Source organism: Xenopus laevis, chromosome 9_10L (assembly GCF_017654675.1).
Source record: "Xenopus laevis strain J_2021 chromosome 9_10L, Xenopus_laevis_v10.1, whole genome shotgun sequence".
In the NCBI taxonomy this organism is placed as follows: Eukaryota; Metazoa; Chordata; class Amphibia; order Anura; family Pipidae; genus Xenopus; species Xenopus laevis.
The window spans coordinates 43,103,698-43,116,063 of record NC_054387.1 but is presented as its reverse complement, the minus strand read 5'-3'; positions in this window follow the sequence as shown (position 1 = coordinate 43,116,063).

Here is a 12,366-nt window from a genome sequence, read left to right as displayed (position 1 = left end):
GGGGCAAATCCTCAGGCCCAGGTCATCGACCCTTCTGAAGGTTGTGGTCCACTGGGTCTCCAGGTGGGGGGAAGACTGCGTCACTTCTGGGGCTCATGGGATCATTCCACATATGGTGCTTGGGTTTGCAGGGTGATCAAAGAGGACTACAGTCTGGAGTTTGGTGCCATTCTTCCGCAGCCATTTCAGCTGTCCCAAGGAATCTCAAGAAGAGGTGTCTCTACACCCTGGCCAGCAGGCCCTCATCATTCCAGTCCCGAAGGAAGAGAAGGAGACTGGATCATCAGTTTCTGCGGTTCGTAATAGGAGAGGCCCACTTCCAGTTTCAATGCCTTCTGTTTGGTCTGTCCACGGCCCTGAGGTAATTCTCCAAGGTGCTGGTGGTACTGGTGGCTTCCGTTACCTGGATGATCTAATCCTCCTTGCGGCTTCCAAGGGGCAACTAGTTTAGCACAGGGAGCAGGTGATTTCCTTTCTGCAGGAGCATGGATGGTATCTCAACTGGCAGAAGAGTCAATTACATCCAACTCAGAGAATTGTGTACCTGGGAGCAACTATAGACTCCTGCAGGGGTGTCATCACTCTATCGGAGGAAAGACAATGAAATTTGAATCTAGCGGTGGGGGAATTGGTCTCGCTGGAGTCCCAACGATGAAGATAATGAAGGTCTTGGGCATGATGGCCTGATCCATAGGTTTGATCCCTTGGGCTCATTGGCACATAAGAGGAATACAGTTTCCTTTTCTTCAACAGTGGGACAGAGTCTTCCAGGATCAAATGATCATGATGTCACCTCTAACATTGAAAGCTCTTTCCTGGTGGCTGGTCCTTCAACAGTTCGCCAGAGGAGTAAAGCTCTTTCCAAAACCATGATCCATCCCGACCACAGATGTGTCTGGTGTAGGCTGGGGCGTGGAGTTTAAAAAGTTGATCAAGGCTCATGGCTAGGACTATTCTCAGACGTGCCCTCAAATGTGCTAGTCCTGAGGTTTGCTGTTTCATTAAAGCCCGAGGTGGTGTCTCCTTTCCAGCTAAGAGATGAGTTGTCTCTACCTGCCCTTCCGGATGGTGAGGAAGACCAAGATCTGCGAGCTTTGGATGTGGCAACCATGGTGAAATCTTATTGTGAAGCAATACGAACTTGTGACCACCTGTTTGTTATCCCTGCTGGAAAGAATAAGGACAAAGCAGCCTCTTCCTATACTATCTCCAGTTTGATAAAGTTAGTCATCAAGAAGGCCTATTCATCTTAAAGCACTTAGGATCTGGTTGGTGTTTGGGCCCACTCAACCAGGGGGTAAGCAGCTTCATGGGCGGCTATTGGAAGAGACTGTGTACCTGGTACTTACTATCGCTCATAGGCCCCACAGACTGTTATGCCATATACAATCATAGTTTGCAGAGTAGAACCCCAGTCAACTGCCAAACAGATTTAAGCTGATCTTCATAAATAACAGACGTGCCATCTGTCACCAACTTAATAAAAAGTGTGTCTATTAAAAAAAAGCCAGATGGACCCCAGTACTGATATAGAAACATAAGAAAGTCCAACTGAATTTTGCCAAAACACAACTAAACTAGCAAATTTGCACTTGGGCAGTATCACGGGCAATATCCCATGGCAAACAACCAGATGTTTGCTTTCACACTTTTCACATGATCCTTGATACTATTTTTTTCTAAGATCAAGAAATCAATAGGAACATGTGCAGTATGATCTGGCTCTCAGGGGAAGTGACATCATGGGCAGTAGTAGTGATGTGTGGGTTGACCCAAAACCCGTAGTGACCGGTGGGTTGACCTCCAGTTGGATGGGGTTGGGTTGGAATTTGGCTTAACATTGTGGGTTATGGTTGGGCGCAGGTCATACTGGGGCAATACACTCCCTCCACTGCTCCTGAGGTTTTCCAGTCTTTGAACCAGAGGTGCACACAGAAATAGAGTGAGAAGATGTTGGTACTGGTTGGGTGCAAGCCCTACAATGGCAACATCTTGCTGGTTAGGTTAAGGTGTGGATTAAGGTTTTGCAGGTTAGGGTCAGGTGCCAGTTGAGTTTTTCCTGACCTGCACATCACTAAAAGGCAGGAATTGTGCACCAAAGTTTGGGTAACAATTACTTGATTAGGAAACAACATTTGGGTGAAAAATGTGGAGTTTTAGGATAGGCGGTTAGGACCTACACACAACATGTAAGTAGCCTAAATAACTGTCTTTCTCCTTTAATGTTCCTGTGTCCACCATGTGAAATGTGCAAAGAAGTTTGAGACCCATGGCACTGTAGCCAATCTCCCTGGATATGAACACAATTGAGAACATTGAGAACCTCAATTAAATGACAGACAGGTTTAGGCTGATTTCAGACACAAGGTATAATAGCTTCACAGCAATGCAAAATATGCTGGCGCTATATAAATAAATGTTAATAATAATGTTAATAATAATAATAGCTTTAACTGAAACTTTCTGTCACCAAATCAATTAAACAGGGCTCTATAGTAGAAGAACCAGGAAAGTGTTGATATAAGAAAGCCAAAATGTAGTTTGCTAAAAGACACCTGAAACAAAATCCTTCTGGGGGAGTGTTCCTACAGCCAAATATGGATGAGGTCCACTGATGTTATGGGCTTGTTTGTTTTGCTTCCCCTGGAACTGAGTGCAATGGCATAACTTACAAGGAAGCAGACCACATTGTTGTGGGGAGAGGGCCCGGTGGGAGGTCTGTTTCCTCAGTAGCCACCTGCGATTTTGTGCAGGGGGAGGGGTCACGGGTGAACCACGAGTTTGTTGCCATCGCAGGCCACATGTCCTTTTGTGTAGGGGGACTGGGGGGGGGGACTAAGATAATCAGGAGATGGCCAAGACATTTTGGAGATCAATACTGGAACCCAGTGTCAGAAACCTGGGTCTCTGTTGCAGATTATGGTTATTTCAGCAGGACCCACCCAAGACAAAACTCTGAATTTTTCTGAAGTGGCAGCAATTACTTAAATCTACTGGCAGAAATGATGCAAAAGAAGAGCAGGAGAATAAAATGTAGAAAGCTTGTTTGTGGCTACAGAAAGAGTCTAATTTTACTCATTCTTTTCAAAAGTCAAATCTGTAGTGGCAATTTTGTCATATTTTCAAATCTGAAAGGATAAGCTATTTTAGAATAATAAAGTTCTGTCATCTTAATAGTGAAATAAGGAATTGTGTACACCTACCAAACTACTTAGGACAAAATACTTGCTAAGAGGGCACCCATTCTCTCTAGCATTTGCATCCCAGCTTAAAGTAATGACCAGTAGTCTGTATGTCAGGGAGCAGTTTCAATATAGCAAATGGTTCCTATAAGTAGAGCTTTCACCGCTTGCTATGTCTGCTACTCACAGGGCCGAGTCAGTGATTTGTTGGCACAGCTTCCAAACACATGTCCTAACCAGTCAGCTTGTGTTTTGCTCACTTTCAAATAGAGTCCTGCGCGGGTCCATTTTTTGGGACCCATACCCGACCCGTACCTGCAACCTGCAACCCGCATTCTTACTCGCTTGGACCCGCTACTCGACCCGCAAGTACTTTATCTGCAACCCGAACCTGCTGACCATCAAGAATCAGGAAGTGCTGTCATTGTAAACCGGAAGTGACATCATCTGAAGTAGACGTGATCATTTTAAAAAAGGGTAAAACGGGAAGTGCTGTCATTGTAAACCGGAAGTGACGTCATTGGAAGTAGACGTGATCTTTTAAAAAGGGGTAAAACAGGAAGTGATGTCATTGTAAACCGGAAGTGATGTCATCGGAAGTAGGCGTGACCAGAAAAAAGGAGTAAATATCACTATTAAGAAGACCCGTGGCCCGACCCGCGACCCAACCCCCGACCCACAGAACCGCTGACCCGCGTCTATACCCCCACCTGGAACTTCTACCCACAGGGTACCCGGCCCGCTGCAGGACTCTACTTTCAAACATAAATCTACAGAGAAAAGCATAGAGGTGGCAGTTTATAGTGAAACACACAAAGGAAGCACAATAGTGATCATGATCATCTGCTGCTATAGGTCTGAGCTGTTATAAAGTAGATGTCTACTACACAGTAGTGTCTATCTGCCATGGCATTGACACCTCCCTCTATAGTTTCTACAGAAATGACACATGGGGTAATTCCTAGTTTGGTGGGTGAATGGTAATTGTCTGGACCCTGGAGGTAAGGGACAGGCAATGTTAACCACTGTGGTTCTGAGTGATAATAGCCAAACCTGTGTTTGCATTCAAGTCAAAGGATGGAGCAATTCCAAAAGTTTTGTTACTGCTTGCCAATTTTAGAATTGCCCCCAGTGCCATTGGCCTTACTGGCACAGGGGTAACTACTAAAAGAAAAGAAAGATCTGCTAAATTGGGCTGTGAGTGCTGTGGAAAATATAAGGTAAACAAGAAGGTCACCCATCACTCATGAAAAAGTGACAAATGCTAGATAGATTCAGGAGCATTAATGTAGAAGAAGCTGACCCTGCAACTGCTGCGGGTCCTAAAGGTATAAGTAGTTCGTCAGGTCTTTGAGTGTGATAAGGAGTTTTCAAAATATCTTTATTAAAAATGTCTTATTCCCTAAAATAATTTTGCTATAGGGCACAGTCACTTCTAGTTACACCACTGGATGGACAACTGGCTGTGGATAATAATTTGATATTCTGGTTGCCTAAAGGTTTGTTTTGGGATAAACAATATAAAATATACATAATAAAACAACAGCCCAAATAACTGGCAAGGCTGAGCTAAATCACATCATATAGTAAAAGCACTAACTTGAAACTGATAAATGTTGGTGTTACACACAGGGTTCATAATTTGGGATTGGTCCTTTCTCCTTAATACCCATGCCAGAGATACAGCACTAGGTGCAAAACCAGGAACATGCATTTTTCTTGTGTCCTGCACCAGTTTGCTAATTGCACCTGTTAATGTGAATAAGGAAGAAGGCTCACTCTGCCAGTAAACAAGTCAGAATTTATACGTCTTATAAACCAGGGGTTAAGTAGTGGGCTCCCGTTGCACCTTACAGCTAGGCATGCAATCAGAAGAATATCCAATCAGCGAATCTGTCCCATTTCATATTGCCAAAGGATTTGCAAAAACCACAGGAATATTCACAAAACAGCAAATATTTGAGAGATATACTCATGTCAATGGGCCTTTTTTCTTTGAAACTTTTTTTTTTCCAAAATACTTGGGTGACACAATTTTTTTGCCAATGGCGAAATTCGGAATTTCACTGGGAATCAATGCGTGTCAAAAAATGATGCTCATCACTAAATATCACATTGTTCCACAGGTGCCGCTTGCATTGACTTCCATTTATTTTATCTGCGAACACAATTAGACTGGTTTGGAAAAAATGAGTACCCATTGATGCCTGACTCCCTGGAAGTTATCCTGACTCCAGTAGTTTCTAAGTTCCAATCTAAATACCTATGCAAATCCCTCAACACCTGAATGTGTTACTTAAGCACCCCAAGAAGAACAGACAAAGGTGAGTCTTTTATCCCCATTACGGAGCCATGATGTATCCCCTACAAACAGCAAAAGTTAAATTCCATGCATTACAAGGTACATTATTGTAGTTTGTCTTTGTCAGTCTTTACTTGCCCTTTCAGGCCACTCTACTGCTACTTGGACACTTTCATAATCCCAGATTTGGAGCTGTTTGAGGAACATAATTACATCATTCATGCTTATGGTGTAAGCTTGCTAAAATCTTATTGAAATGCTTTCACAACTTTAAAATTCTTTACATTGAAAAAAATATCAAGGCAGCTGGTTGTAGGTAAATTTTCCTAATGGTTGGCGCTTATAGCAATTGCAGCTTATATAGCCAACTTGCTTTGGCTCGGAGTAAAGTATCCTGCTGTCTTCAAACAAACATAACATCAAAGAGAACATCTCAAATACCTCATATATAAACTACACCTAAAATTACAAAGTAATTTTATTATAAGTTCCCTGCAAGGGAAGGAACAATTTGGACAAAAAGTTTCATATACTCAGTGAAAAACCTCTCATCTACAGAGAAGAGCTTTATATCATCAATATATGGTCACCATCACACAGGCATACAATCAGAGGAATTATATAATATAAACTGCTGAATGTCATTCAAAGTGTTAGTTTTCAGGGCAATAAAATTACAGTGTCCAGCAATTTTATGGAACCTGGTGGTCATTTTACTACATAGCCATTGTTCACTGGTTCTAGTTAAAAGGCTGTACAGTACCTGAACCTAATGAGTATAAACAATTGGGTTTTGTTTTCATTGTTATACTTGGCTCAAGAGCAGGGCCAGGCCAGTCAGGTGCTCCAAGCAACCTGTGGTGCCCCCCGCGCGTGCAGATGATCGATTGCATGTGCACAAACAGGCACACATCAGCATGATTTGACTAGGAGTACGTACATGCCTGTGCCCCCCAAACTTTAAAATTGAGGCACATGCCTATTCTGCCTACCCCTAGTTCTGGCAAGTTCTTTTTCAGCTGATTATAATGAAGGGTCTGCTATTTCTTGGTTATTTTTTAAACCTTATTGCAAATATACACAAAAGGGGTATTTTGAATGCTTGTACCTAATTTTGCCAGATCAGTTGCGCATCCATTGCACTTGTATATTTTACTTAGCCTGTTTCCACAAACCCCCTTTTTGTGTATTTTGTCTTTTAGCAGAGTTACGGTGGCTATAGATGCACCGATAAAATCGTACTAAACTAATTTTCGTACGATATTCAGTGTGTGTATGGTGGGAGACAAGGCGACTGATATTGGCAGAAGATTTGGATATCGGTTGGTTCATTGATCGGGCTGGCCGGAAAATTTTGATCAGGTGCATCTTTCTTTTCTCTTCTGGCCCTCTCCTATTCATATTCCAGTATCCAGTAGACATCAATGCATGGTTGCTAGGGTAATTTGGATTCTGGCAACCAGATTGCTGAAATTGCAAATTAGAGAGCTGCTCAATAAAAAACTAAATAATTCAAAAACCACAAATAAAAAATAAAAACCAATTGAAAATTTTCTCAGAATATCACTCTCTACATCATATAAACATTAATTTAAGGTGAACAACCCCTTTAAGAAAAACAATGAATAGAAGGGTAGCCCTAAATGGGACAGTTATATTTAACGTTGGTGTAGGGGAAATAGAAAAGGAGATCAATGCTGGTGCTTGGTTCTTGGCATGGGTAAGTTGTTATTTTGTCAAAGGCAGGATGCTACTGACTGTGTGTTGACTCCTATGCTTAGCTATTAAACTGTCTAGGTGCCTACAATTACCTATGAATGCTGTATATTTTCTTTTCCGAGGAGCTTCTCACATATTTTTTTTCATAGAGGAACCCAAATGTTATAAACACAATAGCAAAACCGATGGCTTATGTAATAAACATGCATAAGTAATTACACACAGATGATCAACTAAGAGTTTGTTTTCATTAACACTCTTTTAATTATACGTTTGATAGTTGGATCATTACATAACTTTGGTTAATTAACAATTACATAATTCACTTGATAATTACATTGCTGTGTTAAATGAATAGTTAAAATCTTCGGAAAACCAACAGATCCCCTTTAAGAAAAACTTGTTTTTGGTAGTCTGTAGAAAAGAAATGAATAATAAGTGTAGACTTTCCATTTGTGTTTATAGTGTAATTCAAACCTACTGTGTAGTATAAGTTCCCATACTATACTCGCCGGTAGTTTATTTTCCCTGAACAGTAGTGTGTATGTTAACTTTATCCTGGAACATATTGGCTTTTGATACTATTGGTGACTTTTCATGGGAAAGACATAACATGCTAATCGTTCTGTTTAAAGAACAAAGTCTACGTTCTTCTTTTTGTTGTAGGGGTAAAAGTGTCTTTTATATTTTTAAAATAAATTCTGGTCTGGGAATCCACTTTTACTGTGTTCCTTTGCTTGCCTACTAGGTAAGAGGGGTGTTACTGTATGTGGTTTATTAGTAAAATTTAAAAAGAGGTTTAAATAACCTTGACAGTTTCTTTTGCAATTTTTCGTGTTTTATATATATATAGATATATATATATATATATATATATATATATTTATATATATATATATATATACACATGTTGCTGACTGAACAGATGTTCCACTCCACTACAACATGGAATAAATGTAAATGATAAATGAAGACCACCCACTGGTGTGCTTGTTACAATCAATCCTTCTATAGCAACTTTTTCTCTTTTTTACAGTTCCTTAATCTGGCCATGCATTATAAGATCTACTACAAAAGAGTGGTTCTTCCTCTGATATTTCTTCCAAAAATGTGGGTGATATCAGGTTAATCCAATCGTTCAGCCATACGGCCAAACTAACGCATTGCAATGACGGATATACCAGCTGTCAGGATGAGGACCACGTTGGCTAGTTGATGGGGGAAAATCAAACCTGCCCGATTGAAATCTGGTCGATTTTTTTTTATATCACTCTGGGAGGCATTCAATGGCAGATAAGCTTCCGAATCAGTCTAAAAGACCCAAATCGACAGCTTGAATCTGCCCTTGTATGGCCACCTTTAGTTGCCTCTTAAAGGACAACTCCACCCTGTGTGACTGTATAGATAGACTGTTTGCTTTATTTAGTTGCTAAATAGTTTTTGTAAAAGTGACTCCTACACATACTTTCATTTAAATAAGGAATGTCTCAGCATTCTGCAATGATTTCTTTTTTGACATCATCAAGATGGCCGCTGAGATGCCTGGGGCGCATACGCAATTAAAACCCATTCCCGCAACGCCAGCAAATTTACTCTGTAACATTGTGCTCACTTGTGCGGTGTAATGTATAAGTATACAAAAGCACACAAAGTGCACAAGTAGAGATCGAATTCCCCAGCTTTGTTAGTAGAAATGCTATCTTTATGGTGAAGTTCTTTAGAGTTGATTGGCACATCGCTATGGCAACTAGGCATAAAGGTTGCTATTGGCTGCAGTGCTTGAGAAGGCAGGCATTCCAGGACTCACTTGTGACCTGTAATTTGCAAATCTGGATCTACGCGCTCTGTTCTGTGCATGCACCACTTCACTGACAGCCTCAACTGTGCAGAATCGTGGTCTTGTTCTGTGTCTTAGACCACAGCTTTATGGGAAATTGTGAAGGGACATGTCTGCGATATTTTTCCAATGATGTTATTGCTGCATGACAATGGCTGTGATTGGCGGTGATTACAGAGCCCTACAGACGTTATTAACTGTACCCCTTGGCCAAACCTCCCCCCCATCCCTCTACACCAACGTGTCTCTCCCTTTGTTTGTCAACAAGGAAATGCTCAACCCACTTCCTGCTTCACCTCTATAACCATCTCTTCCTCCTCCTGCCTACTACCTCCTTAAAAAACTACAAATCCCATGAGCCTAACACCACATTCTCTATGTTTCTATTCACCCCCCTGTCATGGGCCCCACAACTTCACCTGTCCCAGGCTTGCACAAGTTAATAGCAGAATTCTGCACTGAAATACATTTCTCAAAAGAGCAAACAGATTTTTTTATATTTAATCTTGTAATCTGACATGGGGCTAGACATATTTTCAGTTACCCAGCTGCCCCCAGTCATGTCACTTGTGCTCTGATAAACTTCTGTCACTCTTTACTGCTGTACTGCAAGTTGGAGTGATATCACCGCCTCCCTTTCTCCCCACCCCCCAGTAGCCTAACAACAGAACAATGGGAAGGTAACCCAATAACAACTCCCTAACACAAGATAACAGCTGCCTGGTAATATAAGAACAGCACTCAATAGTAAAATCCAGGTCCCACTGCGACTCCTTCAGTTACATTGATTAGGAGAAACAACAGCCTGCCAGAAAGCAGTTCCATCCTAAAGTGCTGGCTCTTTCTGAAAGCACATGACCAGGCAAAATTACCTGAGATAGCTGCCTACACACCAATATTACAACTAAAAACAATAGACTTGCTGGTTCAGGAACGACATTTTATATTAGAGAGTAAATTATTTGCAGCGTTAACAGTGTAATTTAGCAATAAAAACGACATCATAAAAATCACAAAAGAATCCCTTTAATCTAAAAAGCTATCTATATTCCTTTTTTGTCTTTGACATCATCAAAGTGGGTGGATAAGAATCAAGAACATCTGCAGGGAAAAGTACAAAGCCTTATTTGCGACCTCTGAAGGCTCCAGAATAATGGAGTAAAATAAGTTTCTACCAAATGAGTGGGAGAAGGTCATTACTACTAAGTTACCATCAAACCTTTATCCTTTCCAATTTACTAAGTGGCACCATCTGGCTTCCCCGTGTAGGCTCAAAATTGATTCAGACTCCTAATGGCTCATTAAATGAAAACAGTGAAAGTGCAAGCACCTGAACAGGATATTATATATAATAACCTCTTCCCATAAATCACAACTTTTTGTGAGCAGAGGATGGCTGTTCCGTAATGCAGAGCCATATATCACTAAAGTTAGTGAGAAGTTCAGCAATATTTCATTCAGTTCCAGAAGCACAGGGGGGAAAAAACTTTCATGTAAAGCTTTTTTGGAGGGCTCTAAAATTTCAGCTTTAAATTTATTTTCAGTGTGGTGTGGATTATAGTGTCCTTTTGACTGATGTATATTATAATGGAATGCCAACAGCTGTCTGTCCCTGTCCTTTTTATGATGATGCACCTCTGGCTATTCTATTCCTATTTATATTTCATATCTGCATACTGTTGCCTTTTTACCAAGAGAGAACTGAATTTCAGGGAAATGGGTGGGGTGAAGCTTTGCAGAACAGCAGCTGAAGTGAGGAGAAGCAGGGGGATTAGTAGGTGTAGAAAAGCAAGATTGGTTCCGTAGGAAAATATGCATACCTCTCAACTGTCCTGTTTTTTGCAGGATAGTCCTGATTTTGACAGCTTAGACGGCAGTACCGGTTTCTGAAATTTCCTGCAATTCCCTTTTATCTCCTGCACTGATGCCAGAAAAAGATACAATGTTTATGAAACTTAATTAAGTAAGGGGCTTTTTGACAAAGTGCTCAGAAAACTCAGCACCTGCACTTAGATACATTTGTAGCTATTTAAGATAAGCAATGATTCAATCTAACTATGTAAGGTCTTTTGGGAGAACTGAGACTCACAGTTTTTGACCTTTATTAGCAAAACTGTAATAACACATAAACATGACCCTAAACCCCCTAGAAAAGTGTGACTTTCCATAACTTGACGAATTTTGTAGAAACAAGCATAGTATTTAGGGGTGTGGCCATAAAATGGGCATTATCAAAAAATGTCTGCCAGAACTTTCTGATTTTCAAATGTTGGGAGGTATATAAAAGGAATACTTCATATATAACCATTGGCCACATTTCAGACCTTTAATTGTGGTCATAGCACTGCTAACAGCACCATATACAGAAAATAATAAAGATTTACAGGGCTCCACTTCACCAAAAAGAGACCAGCTCATATATTTATAAAATTAAAATTTCTCCTATAGAAAACCTTTTATTGGTAGCCCCCAAAAAAACGCATTTACCGCAGTGTTGGAAATTGTAGTGCAATAGCTAAGGATAAGGGTAATGCCACACGGGGCAGATTTTGGTGCCGAAATGCAAACTCTCCAGTTTCCAAAATCTGCCTTGTGTGTTTATATTTGGCCCGGTAAGAGGATGATTCTGATTCTTCAGGCTGAGTTTCAGCCCCGTGCAGCCCAGCAACGTCTGCTTTGCTAAGGACCCTACCACTACTAAAGTTGGCTCATTTTGTATTAATACTACCAGTTAATGCTTGGACTGGCAACTTTTAGATTCTGGCAAATGCCAGAAGGGCAGCTAGAAGATGCCATAGACAGTCACTATTTAGTGGGCTGGCGGGGAGCTGTTTGATTCTCTGTGTACTTGAAATGCCAGGGCCTATTTTGAATCTCAGTCCAAACCATTATTGGTTAGCAACACTCCCATAGAGCAAAAATGTGTTTCTTAGAATTCTGAGCAGTTTCATAGCTCTCTTTAGCTGGAGGTGTTGCTTTTTCTGTTGTTTGCTGTCTGTGACAAGACACCATGTGATTTTTCTTATACTGCGGTCTGAGATTTGCCATGCAAATAAACATATAGCATGAAAACAGCTTAGGGGCGTCAAGGCTGCAAACAGAGAAATCAATAACAGGTCTTCCCAGCTAACAACACTGTATTTTCAGTGACTACACAAAACATTAAAAAAAAAGAAATAAAAACCGCCAGACTCCTCAAAGATCAGTAATGATTTGAATAACCACTGGAAACACTAAAATATAATAAAAAAAAACCCCCAGCATGGTTTATAAGACGCAGGCATTTTTACTGTCTTGCTGTGTTAGTGACAGAAAGCAATGGAAAG